Raw genomic sequence first — 20,314 nt, forward strand, 5'->3', positions numbered from 1 at the left:
GATCCCTTGGAAGAAAATAAGAATGTGAAAAATTCTTCCACTTGGACATAAATTACGGTAGGTTTTAATTACTGTATATAGAAAACATGATAAACTTTTGAGACGTGTGATGCAAATTTCATTCAACTTTTTAATGTTGCTTTAAATATGTACTTTGCCTTTTTCATGTATGTGGTGAAAACTTGACGATTAGTATTTTGTTTTATTTTTAAACGCTTTTTTTGTGCAGAAATGCAGCAATCCCAATGCAACTGTGATTTTACATAAAAAAAACACACACTTTGGGCACAAGTTCTCAGAAAATCAAATCCACTTTGCTTAACCTGTAACACATAGTGTATTTTCAGCACATAAAATGCAGGGGGCAAAAAAAAAAATTAAAAAAAAGTCAGTATTCACATTTTGTGGAAACATAGGCTCAATCAAATTCAAACTAAGTAATATATACAGTTGTGCTAAAAAGTTCACACACCCAGGCAGAATTTTTGCTTTCTTGGCCTTTTTTCAAGGAATATGAATTAGAACACCAAAACTTTTTCTCCACTCATGTTAGTGGTTGAGTGAAGCCATGTATTGTCAAACTATTGTGTTTTCTCTTTTTAAATTATAATGACAACCCAAAACATCCAAATGACCCTGGTCAAAATTTCACATACCCTGGTGATTTTGACCTGATAACGTGCACCGAAGTTGGCACAAATGGGTTTGAATGGCTACTAAAGGCAACATCCTCACCTGTGACCTGTTTGCTTGTAATCAGTGTGTGTGCATAAAAGCTGAGTGAGTTTCTGGGATCCAGACAGACTCTAGCATCCTTCATCCAGCCACTGACGTTTCTGGATTGTGAGTCATGGGGAAAGCAAAAGAATTATCAATGGATCCACGGGAAAATGTAGTTGAACTGTATAAAACAGGAAATGGATACAAAATGATATCCAAGGAATTGATGATGCCAGTCAGCAGAGTTCAAACTGTGATTAACAAATGGAAAATTAGGGGCTCTGTAAAAACCAAACCACGGTCAGGTAGACCAACAAAAATGTCGACCACAACTGCTAGGAAAATTGTTCGGGATGCAAAGAAAAACCTACAAATAACATCAGCTGAAATACAGCAGTCTCTGAAAACTAGCGGTGTGGTTGTTTCAAGATGCACAATAAAAAGTCACTTAAAGAAAAATGGGCTGCATGGTCGAGTCGCCAGAAGAAAGCCATTACAGCGCAAATGCCACAAAGTATCTTGCCTACAATATGCAAAACAGCAGAGACAAGCCTCAAAACTTCTGCAACAAAGTATTTTGGAGTGATGACACCAAAATTGAACTTTTTGGCAATAACTATAAACGTTATGTAACACCGCTGGGTTTATACCTTGTTTCTTTGCTCCTCTCTCCCTAACTTGCAGGGATACTGTAGTCGGTTACCTGTATGGATGCGGCTAAGTTCCTTGTACTGCTGCGTAGCTGTACATGTGCTGTGATGTCTTTGCCCTGCTGCATGACCACCCGCATGTGCGGTCCCTGGCTGCCGCTGTGGAAGCTATCCGCAGCATACAAGGTCCTCTGCAGCTGGCGCACAACTTTCCACGTCTGTTCAGGCTAGCAGTCACTGCCAGGTGCCCTAAGCCACAGTTCCTGTGCTATCTGTGCTGTAATGGTTTCTGTTTGTGCTTAGGGTGCGCACGGCCACACCTACCCTGCTTTTATCAGGGTTTGAGTGTGCACCTGTGTTGCTTTCCTCAGCCTATCCCTGAGGGGCAGCTTCTATATAAACTCCCTCTTTCCTACTGGGCGTTGCCAGAGCATTGCATTGTGTTTCTGTGTCTTGCCTTGTGAGTTAGGTATCCAGCTCCCGTTCTGTCTGCAGTATGTTCTGGGAGAGCTGATACCTGATTTCCGCCTGTTCTGGGGGCAAGGTACCCAGATCCACCTATCCTGGTGGCTGCATATCCAGATCTGTTTGTGTTTCGTTTTTCCGCCTAATCTGGGGGCAGAGTACCCAGACCCGCCTATCCTGGAGGCTGCAAATCCAGATCCGTTTGTGTTTTGTTTTTCCGCCTAATCTGGGGGCAGAGTACCCAGACCCGCCTATCCTGGAGGCTGCATATCCAGTACCTGATCCTGTCTGAACTGTGTCCGTTGTGTTATGTTCCTGAAGTACTTTTGTGTCTGACTCCCCGCACCCAGTGACTGAACTTTCAAGGCTCATCTTTTAAAGATGGAGTCCGGTGTTCTTGCTGAGCTCTTATTATGCTGTGCTCAGCCTTCCATGCGGTGCTAACCCCGTCTGGCCCAGTTCCAGTCCAGCGGTGCTTGCACCATCACGCTTGAGTTCCTTCCTAGGTCCGATGCCCGGAGCCTTACGGCCGTAGCTAAGGACCTGATGACCACCGCTATCTGGTCCTGTGCCATCGTCTGACGTCTGTCCAAGGTCGGTGTCTGATGTTCTCCTGTTGAGCCTGTGCTGCGCCTGAGGCTTGAGAGAGAGGCCGTCCTAGTAAGCCTGTACCAGATGACCCTGGACTGCATCAACCTGTGATGACCCTTGCCATCGTCAGAAGTCCGTCTGAGGTCGGTTTCTGATGTTCTCCTGCTGAGCCTGTGCTGCGCCTGAGAGAGAGGCCGTCCTAGCATGCCCGTGCCAGATAACCCTGGACTTCATCAACCCGTGATGTCCTCCTACCTTCGTCTGTTATCCTGAGACGTGTACCCTACTCTGATGTGTGGAATCGGGATCCTGACATTATGTTTTGTTACGTAGTGTTTTCATTTGAGTAAACTTTGTTTCTTCATACTTGAAGTTGTGCGGTGTAATCTAGTTCTGCATATCGCCATCTTGTCCACATGCTCAGCTGCCACAGACCCTACTCACTGCCCTTACCTAGTCTGGGTAGGTCCAGGTAACTCTATGGGGTCCAGTGGGTCCACATTCCGTTCCCACTAGGGACGCTCGCCCCACGTCGTTATGTCTAGCGACGTGGAGGCGTCGGCTCGGCATCTGCGGTCGCAGCCGTAACACGTTACATTTGGACAGAGGTCAACAAAGCCTATGATGAAAAGAACACCATTCCTACTGTAAAGCACGGAGGCGGATTGCTGATGTTTTAAGGGTGTGTGAGCTACAAAGGCACAGGAAACTTGGTCAAAGTTGAAGGAAAGATCAATGCAGCACGTTATCAGTAAACACTGGGGGTAAATTTGCACTCATCAGCTGCGCGTGGGACGTACTTGGACATTCCAGCATGACAAAGATCCAAAACACAAGGCCAAGTCCACCTGTCATTGGCTACAGCAGAACAAAGTGAAAGTTCTCGAGTGGTCATCCCAGTCTCCTGACCACAATATCATTGAGCCACTCTGGGGAGATCTCAAGAGCGCAGTTCATGCTAGACAACCCAGGAATTTACAGGAACTGGAGGCTTTTTACCAAGAAGAGTGGGCAGCTTTACCATCTGAGAAAATAAAGAACCTCATCCACAACTACCACAAAAGACTTCAAGCTGTCATTGATGTTAGAGGGGGCAATACACTGTATTAAGAAATGGGGTATGTGAACTTTTGATCAGGGTCATTTGGATGTTTTGGATTGTCATCAGGGGCGGATTATCAGAGGGTCAATATGGGCGGTAGCCCAGGGCCCAGTGGTCTGGGGGGGCCCTGGGCTACCGCAGATTAACCCTCTGATAATCCTCTGTGACTGCCCGCCGGGCGTCGCTTATGTGCCCCCCGGACCCGGTGGGCAGAGAGAAGGGGTCCGCATTGGGCCCCTTCTCATCTGCTCACCGGGCCCCTTCCGGCGCTGCGGCGGTTTCCTATTGATGTGCGGGCGCGCGCCCGCACATCAATAGTTAACAACAACAGCCGCCAGCCAATTGGAGGCTGGCGGCTGATGTCGGCCGCAGCGCACACGTTGCCGGCGTCTGACGTCATTGTCAGTCGCCGGCGAGTGTACGCTGCTGCAGGGAGCTCGCCGCCTGGAGCGCGGACAGGTGAGGAGACTGCTTGTTTTTTTTTGGATCAGTTATCGGTGGACACACTGGGGGGCAATGCTGGAGGACACACTGGGGGGCAATGCTGGAGGACACACTGGGGGGCAATGCTGGAGGACACACTGGGGGGCAATGCTGGAGGACACACTGGGGGGCAATGCTGGAGGACACACTGGGGGGCAATGCTGGAGGACACACTGGGGGGCAATGCTGGAGGACACATTGGGGGGCAATGCTGGAGGACACACTGGGGGGCAATGCTGGAGACACTGGGGCAGATTGGAGGACACACTGGGGGGCAATGCTGGAGGACACACTGGGGGGCAATGCTGGAGGACACACTGGGGGGCAATGCTGGAGGACACACTGGGGGGCAATGCTGGAGGACACACTGGGGGGCAATGCTGGAGGACACACTGGGGGGCAATGCTGGAGGACACACTGGGGGGCAATGCTGGAGACACTGGGGCAGATTGGAGGACACACTGGGGGCAATGCTGGAGACAGTAGGGCAGATTGGACGACACACTGGGGGGCAATGCTGGACACACTGGGGCAGATTGGAGGACACACTGGGGGCAATGCTGGAGACCGTGAGGCAGATTGGAGGACACACTGGGGGCAATGCTGGAGACAGTGGGGCAGATTGGAGGACACTGGGGGGGGCAATGCTGGAGGACACAGTGGGGCAGATTGCTGGAGACAGTGGGGCAGATTGCTGGAGACAGTGGGGCAGATTGCTGGAGACAGTGGGGCAGATTGCTGGAGACAGTGGGGCAGATTGCTTGAGACAGTGGGGCAGAATGCTGGAGACAGTGAGGCAGATTGGAGGACACACTGGGGGGGGCAGTGCTGGAAACACTGGGGCAGATTAGAGGACACACTGGGGGCAATGCTGGAGACACTGGGGCAGATTGGAGGACACACTGGGGACAATGCTGTAGACAGTGGGGCAATGCTGGAGACAGTGGGGCAATGCTGGAGACAGTTGGGCAGATTGCTGGAGGACACACTGGGGGGCAATGCTGGAGGACACACTGGGGGCAATGCTGGAGACAGTGGGGCAGATTGCTGGAGACAGTGGGGCAGATTGCTGGAGACAGTGGGGCAGATTGCTGGAGACAGTGGGGCAGATTGCTGGAGACAGTGGGGAAGATTGCTGGAGACAGAGGGGCAGATTGCTGGAGGACACACTGGGGGGCAATGCTGGAGGACACACTGGGGGGCAATGCTGGAGGACACACTGGGGGCAATGCTGGAGACAGTGGGGCAGATTGCTGGAGACAGTGGGGCAGATTGCTGGAGACAGTGGGGCAGATTGCTGGAGACAGTGGGGAAGATTGCTGGAGACAGTGGGGCAGATTGCTGGAGACAGTGGGGCAATGCTGGAGACAGTGGGGCAGATTGCTGGAGGACACACTGGGGGCAGATTACTGGAGGACACACTGGGGGCAGATTGCTGGAGACACTGGGGCAGATTGCTGGAGACACTGGGGCAGATTGCTGGAGACACTGGGGCAGATTGCTGGAGACACTGGGGCAATGCTGGAGACACTGGGCCAGATTGCTGGACACACTGGTGGTAATATGCTGGACACACTGGGGCAGATTGCTGGACACACTGTCTGGGGGCAATATGCTGGACATACTGGGGCAGATTGCTGGACACACTGGGGGTAATATGCTGGACACACTGGGGGCAGGACTGGAGGCATGGGCAGAATGTAGACACGGGGCATGATTGGAGACATGGGGCAGGATTGGATCATGGGGCAGGATGGATACGATGGAGACAGATGGGGCAGGATGGGGAGATCATATGGTGTAGAATGGATACTCATGAGTGCAGGATGGGAGAACATATGGCTGGAGCCAGGAATGAGATAAACGGAGCCAGGGTGGGGAATATTATTACCATAGGGGCTAATTAAGGGATATTATTACTGCAGTGATGCATTATTTTATTTTTTGAGTATACTGTTTTAAATGGGGGGGCGGTCCTCTTATTGTGCAGAGTGACACTATATCGCCTTTTTATCTTCATGTGGTGTAATGTAGAAGTTGTGAAAAATTAAGTAATGTGTTCTGCAAGTGGAGCTCGAGATAACTGTGTTATTTCCTGCAGAAACGAGTCCTGGCTGGAAGAAATGATGGCAGTCTGTGCTGGATGAAAGATGAAGGAGTTCACCTAGAGACATCACTGGTGAGTCAGTGTTACCTATACACTGACACTATACACTGTATACTATATACAAAGGTCCTGTGTACAATGTCACCAGTGATCACTGTATTACCTCTACACAGACACTGCATACTAAGTACAGATCTCCTGTGAATACTGGCACTTATGGTGATAGTATTGTGTTTTTTGTTTTTTTTATTACTGATCAGTATTGTGGTACTCAGTCACTATGTGGTGGTAATATGTGGTCTGGAAATGGTGTTGTGGTATTTGTCCCTTGTATGTGCTATTTGGTCACTAAGTGGTAATATGTGGTCTTGACATGGTGCGGTGGTATTTGTTCCTTGTATGTGATATTATTCGATCACTGTGGTTGTAATTTGTGGTCTGGTCATGGTGCGGTGGTATTTGTTCCTTGTATGTGATATTATTCGATCACTGTGGTTGTAATTTGTGGTCTGGTCACGGTGCGGTTGTATTTGTTCCTTGTATGTGATATTATTCGATCACTGTGGTTGTAATTTGTGGTCTGGTCACGGTGCGGTTGTATTTGTTCCTTGTATGTGATATTATTGGTCAAGATATACCTAAATTGTATTGCAGATTTTAACAAATATTTAATAGGTTACATTAGAGTAGGGCCCGGCCATTTTTCTGGAATAATCTGGTTCGGGTATATCATGACCCCCGTCTCATGACCCCCGTCACAAGACCCCCGTCACATGACCCCCGTCACATGACCCCCGTCACATGACCCCCGTCACATGACCCCCGTCACATGACCGGGGGGGCCCACAGTGTGTGAACAGCCCGGGGCCCTGGCTACCGTTAATCCACCCCTGATTGTCATTATGATTTAAAAAGAGAAAACACAATAGTCTGACAATAAATGACTTCACCCAATCACTAACCATGACTGGAGAAAAACTTTTGGTGTTATCATTTATATATTCTGTGAATAAAGGCCAAGAAAGCAAAAATTCTGCCGGGGTATGTAAACTTTTGAGCACAACTGTATATATATGTATTTGTGTGTGTGTATATATAATATATTTATATTATATATACACACACTAGATGGAGGCCCAATCTTGTCAGCAGAAAGGTTTTAGGCTATGTGCACACGTTCAGGATTTCTTGCAGAAATTTCCTGAGCAAAACCAGACATTTTCTGCAAGAAATCCGCATGCATTTTTTTTCCGCGTTTTTTTTCCCCGCAAAATTAATGAACATGATGCGTTTTTTACCACAATTCTTTTTTTGCGGAAAAAAAACGCATCATGCGCACAAAAATTGCGGAATGCATTCTAAATGATGGGATGCATAATGTATGCGTTTTTTATGCATTTTTATAGCGAAAAAAACACAAAAAAAACGCAACGTGTGCACACAGCCTAAGATGGAGCGTGGGAAGGTATTGGCTGTAATTGATTGGGTTCAACCTTGTGATCTTATAGCGGTATTCTCATTTCCAAGATCATATCCCAATATGTAGTAGGTGTAATAATAATAATATTAGCAAATGCCTCCAATTAGACATGTAGTATAATTTTTCTAATTCGCTATGTCTCTTTCCTCATGTACAGGGCATTACAGGACCTTGGGTACCCATGTTTACGACCACTGCTATAGTGACAGCTGGTTGCTAGTGGTCGTAACCATGGAAACCTAAGGTCCTGCAATGCCTACACATGAGGAAAGAGATATAGGAAATCAGAAAAACTATACAACATTTCTGATAGGAGGTATTTGTTAATATTATTATTACTAGATGGAGGGCGGCCGCATCGGGAGGGCGGTAATGTCACGATGGGGGCAGGCATGCGGCACTGTTGTTGCCTAATGGCATCCTGTGATAATCTAATGACTTTTGCATCAGGGGACTCATGTGCTTGATGCCTATGCTTACATGCATTGTTTTTGTCCCATCGATGCTATTGCTCTTCAAGAGTCTCATTTGCCCTTTGTTGTCTTCGACGTTGTGCCTTTGCTGCTTTCCTTTCATTGTCATTGGCGTACTTTTTATGAGGAGCCATGTTGATATTTCCTATTTAAAGGGGTTTTCCCACGAACAAAAGTTCATTTTAAAAATTGTCTTGTGTCTGACCGTGTACTGAACAAACCACAGCTCCTGGGCAGGGGAGGAAGCAAAAGACAATACTGACATTACAGCAGGAGATCGCAGAGGATACATTTTGTGAGGTAAAATATTTTTTAAAAACAGTCAGTGAAATATTTTACCTCACAAAATGAATCCACTGTGATCCCCTGCTGTAATGTCAGTATTGTCTTTTGCTTCCTCCCCTGCCCAGGAGATGTGTATGTTCCATACACGGTCAGACACAGTCAGTTTTTAAAATGAACTTTCGTTCGTGGGAAAACCCCTTTAATGTGACCGGCTTCCTCTGCCTGTAGACACGTCGCGCATCTGCCGCCGGGATCAGCGAATGATTCACTGCTCCTGCGCGTAATTCACGCAGGCGCAGTAAATCAGACCGCTGCCATCTTTGTGCAGACAGATAGCAACAGTCACATTAAAACTGCGCATGCGCTCCTCCTGTACAAAGATGACGGCAGTCAGTGAATCATTCGGCCGATCCCGGCGGCAGCGTGTTCGCGATGGTGTTCCACTGGTGGTACCGCGCAAGAGGCTGCGTGAGTGTGTGTGAAAGTGTGAGTGTGAATGTGAGTGTGTGTGTGAGAGTGTGTGTGTGTGGTGCATATGGTGTATAGAGTGTGTGTGTGTGTGTGTGTGGTGTGACAGTGTCCCGCTGGTGGTACTACGCAATAGGTTGGTACCAGCGGCAGTTTACATATTGAGACACCAATTACTTGGGTGTTCCAATATGGCAGTCGGTGAACTTCCTCCGCTTGGCATTCTGGGATACGGTGACATCTGGACAGGAGAGGAAATGAAAATATTGCAATTATATAAATGCTAGCTATTGAACCCGTTCTATGCCTGGGTAGCGAGCATTTATATTGGTATATGGTCTCTATCCTGGTATGTTCTGCTTCCAACTTGCGCCCTAATCTTGTCATGTGCTGCAACCATCTTGCTCCCCCATCCTGTCATGTGCAGCCTCCATCCTGCGCCCTCATCCTGTTTTGTGCGCCTCCATCTTGTCATGTGCTACTCTCTTCCTGTGCCCTCATCCTGTCATGTGCTGCTCCCATCCTGCGCCTCATCCTGTAATGTGCTGCTCCCATCCTGGGCCCCCATTCTATCATGTGCTGCTCCCATCCTGCGCCCGCATTCTGTAATGTGCTGCATTCTCTAATGTGCTGCTCCCATGTTGCGCCCCTATTCTGTAATGTGCTGTTCTCATCCTGCACCCATATCCTGTCATGTGCTGCTCCCATCCTGCGCCTCCATTCTGCCATCTACTGCTCCTATCCTGCGCCCCCATCCTGTAATGTGCTGCTCCTATCCTGTAATGTGCTGCTCCCATCCTGCGCCCCCATTCTGTCATGTGCTGCTCCCATCCTGCGCCCCCATCCTGTCATGTGCTGCTCCCATCCTGCGCCTCCATCCTGTCATGTGCTGTTCTCATCCTGCGCCCCCATTCTGCAATGTGCTGCACCCATTCTGTGCCACCATTCTGTCATGTGCTGCTCCCATCCTGCGCCCCATCCTGTCATGTGCTGCTCTCATCCTGCGCCCCCATTCTGTAATGTGCTGCTCCCATCCTGTCATGTGCTGCTCCCATCCTGCGCCCCCATTCTGTCATGTGCTGCTCCCATCCTGCGCCCGCATTCTGTAATGTGCTGCATTCTCTAATGTGCTGTTCCCATGCTGCGCCCCTATTCTGTAATGTGCTGTTCTCATCCTGCACCCATACCCTGTCATATGCTGCTCCCATCCTGCGCCCCCATCCTGTAATGTGCTGCTCCCATCCTGCGCCCCCATTCTGTCATGTGCTGCTCCCATCCTGCGCCCCAATCCTGTCATGTGCTGCTTTCATCCTGCGCCCCATCCTGTAATGTGCTGCTCCCATCCTGCACCCCCATTCTGCAATGTGCTGCTCCCATCCTGTACCCCCATTCTGTAATGTGCTGTTCTAATCCTGCGCCCCCATTCTGTTATGTGCTGCTCCCATCCTGCGTCCCCATTCTGTCATGTGCTGCTCCCATCCTGCACCCCCATCCTGTCATGTGCTGCACCGATTCTGCACTCCCATTCTGATATGTGCTACTCCGATCCAGCACCCCCATCCTGTCATGTGCTGCTCTCATCCTGCGCACCCATTCTGTTATGTGCTGCTCCTATCCTGCGCCCCCATCCTGTCATGTGCTGCTCCCATCCTGCGCCCCATCCAATCATGTGCTGCTCCCATCCTGCGCCCCCATTCTTTCATGTGCCCCACATGCTGCTCCATAAAGACTGATGGCCCCATAAGATGCTCCATAGCATAATATACCCCGTATGCTGCTCCATAGCATAATATGCCCCGTATTCTGCTCCATAAAGGTTGATGGCCCCATAAGATGCTCCATAGCATAATATGCCCTGTATGCTGCTCCATGAAGGTTAATAATGGCCCCATAAGATGTTCCATAGCATAATATCCTCCGTATGCTGCTGCTACGGTTAAAAAAAAAAAGACATACTCACCTTCCGTCGCTGGGCTCCGAGTGCCGAGGGCCAGAGCAGGCGGGGACACCGGCGGTGTCAGGTGCCGGAGTCGCCGATGGCTCAGGCCCCCGGCACTTGCGATATTCACCTGTGTCTTCCGGGTCTCTGCTGTGACGTTCAGGCAGGGGGCGCGCACTAACCACGTCGTCGCACCCTCTGACCTGAATGTCACAGTCAGAGGACATGGAATACGGAGCCCAGCAGTGGAACGGGGACAGGAGAATATCGCATACTCTCCCTCCCCGTCATACTCACCCCCTCCTGGCACTTCTCTGCTTCTCCGTCAGAGATCGCAGTATGCGTTCAGAGCTTACGCACACTGCAATCTCCTGGGATGCGTCACTCTGTGGGGTCCAGACTGCGCAGGCGCGTCACGCTTGCGCAGTCTATAAAGGCTTCAGACAGAGTGATGCTCCGAGCGTTGTATTATAGATATGAATATCTATGGGCTAGAGAAAGGTCCACATCCTGGACTGAAACGTCGCACATGGGCCTACAAATCACTTTTATTTTTTCTATTGGATACGGATACGGATATTCATGACGACATATTTAATATGGGTTTTACTTGCCTCTGCTGTAACCAACAATTATTACTGGCCTAATTGATACAGCAAAGATATATATCTTGGTACCGTGTTAGCCAGTAGATAAATATTGGGCCAGTTCTTAGATGATTGTTTTATTTTTCTCTGATTAGGGTCTCTGTTGTGATGACCCCTCATAGTCTGAGGGGCAAGTTCCTTAGTTGATGTAAAAAGACATAAATCTGTGCGACACATTCATTCCTGCATTAAGACTGTCAAGTCAAAGTCCAAGAACAGGGACATTCTACATGCTTCCCAAAATCCACAAATCTGGAAATCCAGGAAGACCATTATTTCATGTGTGGGCACCCTTACTGAGCAGGTATCTGGATGGGTAGAGGGTATTCTTAAACCCCTGGTAAAGGATACACCCAGCTTCATTCAGGACACAACTGACCTATTGAATAAACTATCAGCAATAGGTCCTCTACCAGAAGGAACCATCCTGGCCACCATGGATGTGGAATCTTTGTACTCCAATATCCCACACCAGGATGGATTAAATGCCTGCAAATTCTTCCTGGAAAACACAGGGACTGATGCATATTCTGTGGTGAAACTTATAAAATTCATCTTCACCCACAATTACTTTGAATTTGACAAGAAGATCTATCTACAGGAGACTAGCACAGCAATGGGAAGTAAAATGGCCCCACAGTATGCAAATCTTTTCATGGCCAAGCTTGAAAGCGACTTTTTGTCCTCATGTTCCATCAGGCCTCTGGCGTACTACCGCTACATTGATGATATTTTATTCATCTGGACGGAGTCTGAGCCGCAGCTAAAGACGTTCCATGAACAGTTTAATCAATTTCATCCTACCATCAACTTGACACTCAACTACTCGGGCACTGAAATTAACTTTTTGGACACCATCACTAAGCTGCAGAACAATAAAATAGAGACATTCCTGTATCAGAAGCCAATCGACCGTCCAACATACAGTACCTTAAATGGGACAGTTTCCATCCAAAACACATAAAAAACCCTATTGTCTACAGCCAAGCCATCAGATACAATCGTATATGTTCCAACCCAATGGATAGGGATGAACACCTTGGTCACCTCAGAGAGACCTTTTTGAATCAGGGCTACCATCCAAGAACAATTGAAAACCAGATTACAAGAGCCACCAGAATATCAAGGAATCACCTGCTACATTACAAAACTAAAGAAGAAAATAACCGGGTACCTCTAGTAGTTACCTACAATCCAAATCTGAAGGTGCTTAAGGGGAGCTGCACGGAAATTACAACCTTTACTACAAAAAGATGCCCGCTTACAATCCATTTTTCCAGACCCCCCACTACTGTGTTTTAGGCAGCCCCCAAATCTAAGAAGCATCATTGTCAAGAGCTCCCTGTCCTCTCCAACAGCTGCAGGTACAGTACCTTTCCTTGCAATCAGAAAAAATGTAAAACCTGTCCATTTATAATGACCACGGACAAGATAAAGATCCCCAATTCACATCAGGACTACAAGATACCAGGTACTTTCAGCTGCATCACTTCTAATGTGGTGTACGTAATTATTTGTACTAAATGTCTAACTGGGGGTCTGTATGTGGGGGAGACAGGGCAAAAGCTTAGAACAAGAATGAATGCTCACCGCCACACAATAAGAGAAAAAAGAATGGATCTACCTGTGGCAATACATTTTTGTCTCCCAAATCATAACATTATGGACATGAAATTACTTGTGTTAAAAGGCAGCTTCAAATCTCAGAGAGACAGAAGAGTATGGGAATATAAACTGATGACGATCTTTGACAGTCTTAGTGCAGGAATGAATGTGTTGCACGGATTTATGTCTTTTTACATCAACTAAGGAACTTGCCCCTCAGACTATGAGGGGTCATCACAACAGAGACCCTAATCAGAGGACAATAAACAATCCTTATCTAAGAACTGGCCAAATATTTATGGACATAACTGTTTATCACTCATGGTAATTCTGCTTCATGTCACCTGTCTTATCCATGGTTTTTCCTTTTTTTTTTTTTCCTGCGCTATGTTGTGCATAAATATGTGATTCTTCAGAATTTCTTTTAGTCTTTGCCTGATGAAGAGACCTGTGTAGTCTCGAAAGCTTGCAATTTGTTACCATCTTTTCACTTAGCCATTAAAAGGTATCAACCACTGAGGGCTCTCAATTCTAAATATTTTCTGGCCTAATTGAAGCATGGTGGTTTCTACAGTAGATCATAGCATTCTCCAGCCATAGAAATATATATTTATAATGCAATTGAAATTTGTATAAATGCTTCCAGGACAGAAAGGTTTCATGTGTGCAATATTTTACAAATGTCATATATATCAAGTGATTATAGTACCACTACCAGATCTGCTGCAAAATCCTTGAGAACGGCACTGCTTTACACAACACGTCCAGATCTAAGCTGCACTATCTGTGCAGATGATGATGAGGACCTTCAATATTTGTTTCTAAAGGTCGAACCAGCTTTACATTTGGATCTCCATTAAATGGTGGGGGTTTGTTATTGTTAAGAAAAGAGCTGCAGAGAAATTGGCGTTTCAGACATCAACTTCTCCAACAAGCTGGAGCTAAAACGATGTCTAAAACTTTCCACACACAATGCCAAGCCAAGCGTTTTGGCTATGTAATGAGTCCAGAGATAAAACATCTCACATTTGAGAAGAAATTTCTGTTGCTTTCAATAGAAAATCAAAGCTATATGATCCACACTGCAATAACAAGCATAAAAATCCATCTGATTAACAGATTCGAGAGCTATCCAAGTCATGTCTGCAGACACAATGTGATATAAAGGGGGTCTCCGTTGAAACGTCCTGATGTCTGAAGTCAGTGCTTTTAGTACTGGTTTATTCTGGGGAATAAAGGCTATGAGCTCAGATTGCTGATGTAACAAGTCGATGGGAGTTTACTTAAAGGCCTTTTCACATACCGTAGGTTGATGCAAATTGTACAGGGGCAGACTGGTGTAAGAGCAATTGTTCAATTCCCATGTGGCTGCTTCATACGGTCGTCCTCTTATTTGCTTTTTGTCGCGGCTCCTGTGCAGGCGTACTTTGTCTACCCTATTGAGAGCAAAGTACAGCAGTGCGCAGGCGTCGGGCCTCTCTGACCTTTCCCTGCGCCTGCACACTGCAGTACTTTGTTCTGCCCTCAACAGGGCAGATAAAGTACGCCTGCGCAGGAGCCGCGACAGGACACAAAGAAGAGGATGTCATCATATGAAGATGGGAGGCGCGGGACCCGGACCTACTACACCCATCGGTCCGGACTGCACTGGGACCGCCCCTGGGTGAGTATAATCTAACTTGTTTTTGTTATCTTTCAGGTTACATCGGGGGCTTATCTACAGAAATACAGAATGCTGTAGATAAGCCCCTGAACGCGGTGGCCGCAGCTTATAGGCCAAAAATGGGGTGACAGATTCACTTTAAAAACCTATGAGACCAGTGCTCCCTCTATGCAGTGTGCCATGGAAAGGAAACCGATAAAACATAGTAATGAAGATTAAGGGGTCCAAAAACAACTCCTCTTATTGGCACAAATTGAAATTTTCAACCCTATTTTCCAGAGCACAAGGGAGGGAAAACTGATCAAGATATCCCCCAAAATTTCCTTTGGCAGCAGCAGAATAATAGACATGGATCAGATGACAACTATAGCTGCTGCTGTCACCAGGAGACCCTCCAGGCCACTTCCATTCTCCTGCAAAAGACATTTAGCCATCTGTCAGCCTTCCAACAAAACAGATCACCTCACTCATAGCAGTGGTGAGATGCCAGGTAATGACCAGGCTTGGATTTAGGGGGGGGGGGGGGGGGGCCGGGCCCTGGGCCACCCACCAAGCGGGGGCCTCGAACCAATAAAGGGATAAATATCTCAAAACATGTAAAATACACCTCTCTTTGCTGTGAACAGTTTCTAATGATAAGGAACATTTAACAAAACAGAAACTATTGAAAGTGTAGGGACCTGGCTACGGTCCTACATCTCAGTGGCTGGCGCAGAGCGTCAGAGTCATGGCACCTGACCTGCCTCAGCTTCCACTCACCTGGCTAGCCTAGCCAGACTTCCAGTACCCTCCCTGTACCTAATGCTTAGCTTATGGCATGCGGCAGCCTTCTGCGATCTCAACAGAAGCTTCTAGGCGCTACCTATTCAGCTATATGATCGCTCCCTCGGATTAGATCAGATGAGTTTGTTCAGCTACTTTCGAGGAAGGAGGCGGAGCCGTTCAGCTACCTTTGAGGGAGGAGGCGGAGCCGTTCAGCTACCTTTGAGGGAGGAGACGGAGCCGTTCAGCTACCTTTGAGGGAGGAGACGGAGCCGTTCAGCTACCTTTGAGGGAGGAGACGGAGCCATTCAGCTACCTTTGAGGGAGGAGGCGAAGCCACAATGTCGGTGCGAGAAGAGGATTCTCCACTGCGGAGCGCGGCAGGACTTCACTCTGGATCTTCAGTCACTGAAGATCCAGAGGTGAAGTAGTTCAGTCTTCACAGTGTCGCGGTGGGTGAGTATGATCTCTGTCTGTGTGTGTCTCTGTGCGTGTGTCTGTCTGTGTATCTTTCATGCAGCTGCTGTCCTACACAGTACCATACTGTATATATAGGTCCAAACTATATCCTGCATTACAGTGTATCTGTGTATACTGTATGTATATAGTGTGGTTCTGCTTACAGTATAGCGCTGTGTATATACACTTTATACAGGCCATCAGGCTCTATTCTATATACAGCCAACACAGCAACAGCCTCTGATATATACAGGTAAACAGCCTCTGATATATACAGCAAATATTGAGATAGCTCTAAGGATATATCTAATTTTGATGGTAACAAACTGTAGTGGTGAGTAGGGTTGAGCGACTTTTACTTTTATAGGATCGGGTCGGGTTTCATGAAACCCGACTTTTTCAAAAGTCGGGTCGAGTGAAATCAGCCGATCCTATAAAAAAGTCGGGGTCGGGGTCGGCCGAAACACGAAACCCAATGCAGTGCATTGGGTTTCCAATGGTTCCCAGGGTCTGAAGGAGAGGAAACTCTCCTTCAGGCCCTGGGATCCATATTTAAGTGTAAAATAAAGAATTAAAATAAAAAATATAGCTATACTCACCCTCGGACGCGCCCTGGTACTAACCGGCAGCCTTCCTTCCTTAGAATCAGCGTGTGAGGGGCCTTAGATGACGTCACAGCTTGTGATTGGTCGCGCGACCGCCCATGTGACCGCTCGCGCGACCAATCACAAGCCGCGACGTCACCGAAGGTCCTTCAAGCGCTGATTCTTAGGAAGGAAGGCTGCCGGAAAAAAGCAGGGCGCGTCCGAGGGTGAGTATATTCCTATTAGGAATAAATCCGGAATAAATACGAGTCCTCACTCATTCATGTGCTTTGTGGCAGTGGATTAGGATGAAAATTTCTGCCTATGTTAGCACAGTTTGTCAACATATGGTAGCGATTTGTGGTTACTCCAATGTCGCATTTTAACGACAGACACATACAGTAAGTTAGGAAAACATATAAAACCTGAAAGAAAAATATTTTTTTCTTACTGTAAAAAGGACACAATGCGAAGGTAGGAATTTGCAGAACAGTAATTAATAAAACCACTTTAAATATAAGAAATTATGTAAGTGAAGATTAATTCAACCCTGAAACAAACCCTTCTTAACATTTTGGAATATTTATAAAAAATTAAATGCATATCTAGACAAAACACTCAGTCAACCTTTCTATTTTAAAAGTGAGAAGCACAGACAGAAGGTAGGCAATGGAGATAAAAAAAAGACAGATAAATGGCCGGTGATGTCACGCCTATTGATACCTGCCAGATCTGAGCTGGTGATGTCACCTTTACAGATACCTGCCATGCCATGGGCATAAGGCCGGGATCACACACAACGAGATACGGCTGAGTCTCGCAGGTTAAAGCCAAACTCTGGCACCGACACTCCAGAGAGGAGCGTGCGGCCGCATAGCAATACATGGAGCCGCACGCTCCGCTCCAGAGTGCCGGTGCCAGAGCTTGTTTTTAACCTGCGAGACTCCGCCGTATCTCGCTGTAGTGTGACTCCGGCCTTATGCACAGGTATCGTGCACATTTTACAGCACAATATCTGCCTTTTGTGAATGAGATCCATAAGGTTTAAGTAGATGTGCCCTCACTAACCACACTCACCTGCTGATGTGGAAGACCGTGGAGCCAGAAATACCACTTTAAGAAAACCCTGATGCAAGTAAGCAATATTCAGTGTTTTAGGAGAGGAGTGTGACAATAATGGGAGACAGTCATATATTTGAGTTAGGCTATGTTCACACACAGCAGATTTGTTGCCGATATTGTGGCAATTGTCCTATTCAACTCAGTGAGACGTGCAGAAATCCATATACATGCTACAGAAGCAGTGACAGATGAATGGAAAAGCATAATATAATGAAATTTTGCACCCTACCTTAATAATCCTGTTTTTTATATGTACAACCTTTATGCAGCACACAGCTGGTAGCGTAAGTTGCATGTGACGTCAGTGGTAAATGACATTATGGCTGAGATCTGTCTGGAGTCTGAGAAGGAGCAGCATGCGAATCAGTTCAGTTAAAGTCAGAAGTCGTCATGTACCACTGAAAACAACATAAAAAAAACAGATTAGTTGCTACTTCTACTGTGATTTAAACATAATTGTGTGATCCATAGTACAAGTCGCTGTATAGATTGATGTACAGCCAACAGACATCTTGTAAAGCAACGATGGCACTAGAGACTCAAGCTCTGCCCCAGTTGTGTAGTTAAAAAGAAGGAAACTGGCAAAAGCCAACCGCGCATTTTTTTCAACATCTGCTGTGTTTAAAAACACATGTCAGAAACATAACAGGTCTTGAAGCTGTTTCAGATTTTCTGTTGTCATTAGCAATGGGTCGACTGCCAGATTCATTTGCTGTCACCAAAAAAGCCTTGAGAAGTTTGCAGCTAACATGGCCTGCAAACCCAAGTTAAGCAAAAATTAGTGGTTACAGTCAGCAACAACTGCAATTTCCATAGAAATACCGTCCAAATTAAAAGTAATGCTTGAAAGGGACTTGTACTAAAAGCTCCATAGAGAACACTACATAGGTATACAAGTCCTAGATGTTATTTTTCACACTGCATAGGAAGCCTGCAGATAAAAACTGAATAACAAAGCTTTCCATAAGGGTTATATACATACTAGATGGTCGCCCGATTCTAACGCATCGGGTATTCTAGAATATGTATGTATGTATGTATGTATATAGCAGCCACATAGTATATAGCACAGGCCACGTAGTATATAGGAGCCATGTAGTATATAGCAGACAAATACTACGTGGCCTGTGCTATATACTATGTGGCTGCTATATACAAACATACATACATATTGTAGAATACCTGATGCATTAATACAGGCCATGCAGTATATAACAGTGGCCACGCAGTATATAACACAGCCCAAACAGTATATAACACAGCCCACGCAGTATATAACACAGCCCACGTACTATATAACACAGCCCACGCAGTATATAGCAGCCACGCAGTATATAACACAGGCGACGTAGTTTATAACACAGCCCAAACAGTATATAACACTGGCCACGTAATATATAGCACAGCCCACGCAGTATATAGCACAGCCCACGTACTATATAATACAGCCCACGCAGTATATAACACAGGTGACGTAGTATATAACACAGGCCACGCAGTATATAACACTGGCCACGTAATATATAGCATAGCCCACACAGTATATAACACAGCCCACATAGTATCTAACACTGGCCAGGTAGTATATAGCAGCCACGCGGTATATAACACAGCCCACGTAGTATATAGCAGTGTGGGCATCATATCCCGTTAAAAAAAATAATTAAAATAAAAAAATAGTTATATACTCACCCTCCAGCGTCCAGCGCAGCTGTGCCGATGCGTGCGCGGCTGCCGCCATCTTCCGTTCCTAGGATGCATGGCGAAATTACCCAGATGACTTAGCGGTCTCGCGAGAGCGCTAAGTCTTCTGGGTAATTTCGCAATGCATCTCTGGGAACGGAAGCTGGCGGCAGCCGCGCACGCCTGGGCGGACTACGGAAGGTGAAAATAGCAGGTTTTTTGTTTTTTTTAAATTATTTTTTACATTACATCTTTTTACTATTGATGCTGCATAGGCAGCATCAATAGTAAAAAGTTGGGGACACACAGGGTTAATAGCAGCGTTAACGGAGTGAACGCTGACTGGAGGGGTGTATGTGGAGGAGAGTATGGAGCGGGCGCCGGGCACTGACTGGACGGAAGTAGGGAAGGACTAATTCTCGGCTGGGCTGTGGCCGTCGCTGATTGGTCGCGGCAGCCAGGACAGGCAGCTGGCGAGACCAATCAGTGATGCGGGATTTCCAGGACAGACAGAAAGACAGACAGACAGACGGACGGAAGTAACCCTTAGACAATTATATAGTAGATATATGTAAGGAGGTGAAACACCAGAAGAGTCTGGGGGCGGTTACCTTCTTGGCTCTGTGCCTGGAACCATTGAGCTGTGCTGCAGTTTCCCCAGGGGGCAGACTTAGAGACTGGGACAGGAAGGAAGCGGGCAGAGAGCGGGAAAGGCACGCGCGCAAGGCACAGACCAGGGTGAGCAGCAGTCAGAGCAGGGTGCAGCTGCGGTCCGGGAGAGAGAGAACTCCCGGTCTGAGGACAAATACAGGGAGACTGCCCAGAAAGACTGCATCTTGTGAGTACTTGAAAGCGGACTCTGCTGTGACTGGAGAGGGGCGCTTTGAGACCCGTGTAGAGACATTGGCCCGTACAGAGACTTCTACCCCCTGGTCTCTGCGGTATCAGTACAGAGACTGTGATTCCTGGTACAGAGACTTAACAGTGCAGAGCCGCTGATTCCTGGCTGTGCTGTAAAAGCTAAAG

At 47.1% G+C, this 20,314-nt stretch overlaps 1 protein-coding gene across 1 annotated transcript in view; it reads right to left on the reverse strand.

The window, feature by feature from the left end:
• The window catches only part of LOC138667256 (uncharacterized), a 96,030-nt gene extending 78,041 nt beyond the window's left edge, over positions 1-17,989 (reverse strand). The window contains exon 1 of the mRNA XM_069755516.1: positions 17,835-17,989. The gene's annotated coding sequence lies outside the window, so the exon portion shown is untranslated. The remainder of the gene's footprint in view (positions 1-17,834) is intronic.
• Positions 17,990-20,314: the final 2,325 nt, after the last annotated feature.

The sequence above is a fragment of the Ranitomeya imitator genome, chromosome 2, assembly GCF_032444005.1.
Source record: "Ranitomeya imitator isolate aRanImi1 chromosome 2, aRanImi1.pri, whole genome shotgun sequence".
Classification (NCBI taxonomy): Eukaryota; Metazoa; Chordata; class Amphibia; order Anura; family Dendrobatidae; genus Ranitomeya; species Ranitomeya imitator.